The following is a 3,147-nucleotide window of genomic DNA, read 5'->3' as shown; positions in this document are numbered from 1 at the left end:
GAATACAACTATAAAACTTCAGGAGTACATTCTTAAAGAGTTGTACTTTCGATATATGCAAAAAAATAAAAATCGATTTTTTGAAACCGTCACACTAGAAGACCCCCTGAACCGCCGTTTATTTGGGACAGATACTGAAGTACGGAGTATAAATACGTGTTTATTTACTTATTTTTCATTATTTTTCAAGACCGAATATTACATACGTTTTTCAATAAATCCTTTTTGGCTTCATTCTTTACGTTTTTCAGATTTTTCCTGTTGAAATTCGCTTTTTTGGGACAAATTAGTCCGGTCCCAATTAACCGGAATCCACTGTATCTGTTATTTCTATGGATACGGATAAACTTTATTTACAAAAGTTGCATTTTTTTTATGTCGCCCTTATTTTTTTAAATGGCACACTATACTGTTTTATTTCTACTATAATATCGGGAAAAATGAACGTTATAGTCATTGTATCAAAATTACTGTAAATATAGAGAAAGATAGTGAAACTTTACTTTTACTATTTATAAAAAAAAAGAAGTAAAGTGGACACTCTGTGTAGGAAAGATCGAGTATTTTTAGGCTTCAAGGCTAAAAAATTGGTAGGATGTTTAAAGCAACCACACTCACACTACATAACGTAGTGAATATTGAATTTTCTTAAATTCAAGCACGATAAGAATAAAACTGATATTCTTTCAATTTGGTTTTCTCGATAATTCTTGAATTAAAATGTCTCCCGTACACTTTCAGTTTATTCTCACACACCCTAATCATGTCACATCTTTCAACCGTTTCCTGTACGATTTCCCTTCGATCGATACACTCTTAATGCAATACCTAGGTGTCATTTTATCTAGCATTATTTAATATTTATCTGAAAACCTTTCATTACTTTCCACCAGGTACCAGCTTTTGTGTACGACTTTCTGCACGTGTCCTTCGTGATTAACGACGCAACCGGGATTACAGGACGATGAGGGGATGGAAGGAGCTGCTGGTAGAGATGCGATTAAAACGGCGATATTGACGTCTCTGATGTCGGAATCGGCAGGCCGATGAGGACCAAGTGACAGAATAACGAGGGCGCGTTGACAGGACAAAGATAATGAATGGTAACAGAGAAGATATATGGACGGGGAGGAAAACAAGGAGAAACTGGTTAGACGAAGACATGATAAGAATATTGTACAATGAAGATAAAGGTTAAGTTGAGATAGGGTTAATGTAATGAGCTATCCCACTAGTATAGCCGGTGGAAGAAATATAACGAGGTCGTTAATTAACTTTTACTGTAGGCAAACAGGTAACCCATTTCTATAGTTTACTTTAACAATTTTTTTATGTTGTTGTAAAATCGCTTTTTTGGATATTTTCACGTCGATGTACTGTTAGGATAGTGACAAAATCCTACTCATAGAATTAGTCACAAGATCTGACGCACCAGGAGGATCCTTTGGCCGTTCGAAGCTCGAAGGGTACAAACTCCAGGAAAAACGAAGGCATAAAGGACAGCGTTCCCGCACATTTTAGTCAATAGTTAGCTTCGCTAAAACGTTCTCTGATTACTGTTAATAAACTACTTTTCCACATTGAAGACATCCTTCGAGACTCCTCTCTTTGCCGCGGCATAACAGTACGTTTCCAGAATTAAGGGACGCAGGGAAGTAGAACTAGGCATCAGGATGGAGGAGGTAGTGAGTAGGAGACAAGGTAAAAAGGTCGAAACTTGGTTTGAGAAGTTGAGAAAGAAAAGAAAAAAGAGAGGGTAAGTGAGAGTACCACAGAGAAGCTAATCAAAATTAAGGGAATTTTAGAGAATAGGAAAGGGTGCAATAAACGGGACAATAATAGAGTAGGGTAGAGTAGGAGAGAGAGAGAGAGAGAGATTGAAGATAATTTGTAAAAATAGGATAATGTAAACCAAAGGATAATGTAAGGAACAATAGGTCGCGAGCAGGTATGAAAAAGTAGAGCAAGGAGGTCTCTGATGAGATAATAAAGAATTCCAGAGCAAAATCGAACAAGCTAATCAACAGAACGTCAAAGACGCTAATAGAACAAGGCAAAATTTAAGCAATTTCTGAGGAAAACTCATGGCGAAAGACGTCATTCTTGGTATTTGGTCGAGTGGTCTATGAAAAAAGGAGAGGAGATCGTACGGAAAAAGGTCGAAGGGTTATACGTTTCGGAAGGGGAGTGTAGGTAGGGGTAAACACCGGGGAAAAACTAATTTCCCAGCGAGGCTGTAGGTAGAGGTGTAGGAGAACGTGGTAGAAGCTCTCCAGGCTGAAAACGGTAGCTCTCTAAAGCGGACGAGTCAGCAAAACCTTTTCAGTGATTCATTTTCTCTCGCGAGTTGAGTCAACGTCGTGTAATTTATATTCTTTCATATTCAAGCTGTTTCTCCTAGTTTACGGGTAGCCAACGAGTCTCCTTCTGCCGGCCACTCGGCTATAAACCTCCTGGATATTCCTGTTGTTGGAATATTCCGATAATGGGAGAAATTTTGGTGATTTACAAGCCTGGCGATTCGATTAACATTTTCTCCCTCTCTTCTAATCTCTCCTATTCTTGAATTCTCGTTCAGTTTCACGATCATTTCGCGAAGCTCGAAAGTGCCGAGCCAAGTGAAATTGCACAATATTAAAACGAAGAACGCCAACACCGTGAATTCCTTGCGTCGATTACTGGGAACTTACGTCGAAGCGAAGGCAACGTTAATTTATCGTAGGAAACAGAACGATCAAACACATCGGTGAGTTTCCAACCATCTGACAAACACATTGCAGCCTGCAGATCCAATGAACCCTTTTGAGAGAATTTGCTAACAAATTCACGCGCAACATAACAACCGTGAAGCGAAGCACAAAGGGAAAATTGGGAGAACGCAAGGACCTGCGAATGACACGTACGATCACACGCAGTTGGGCTCATTTTCAACGACAACCGTCTATTTACCAACGGCGTTCTGTTGCATTTTCCCCATTTCTGCACAGAGAAGATGTATCGGCGTATAAGGAATAGTCAAAAGGAGGCTCGGTCGACCGGAGTTGAGCAACCGGAATATTTTATGCTAAACTTAGTTTATGCCGTGAGCGTTATTGAAACTCCAAGTAAGATTACGCGCCTCGCCAGAGATACGAGGCGCATCCCTTA

This window comes from Habropoda laboriosa, unplaced genomic scaffold (assembly GCF_001263275.1).
Source record: "Habropoda laboriosa isolate 0110345459 unplaced genomic scaffold, ASM126327v1 scaffold80, whole genome shotgun sequence".
NCBI lineage: Eukaryota > Metazoa > Arthropoda > Insecta > Hymenoptera > Apidae > Habropoda > Habropoda laboriosa.
The sequence above is the reverse complement of the archived record's forward strand: the minus strand, read 5'-3'. Positions refer to the sequence as shown.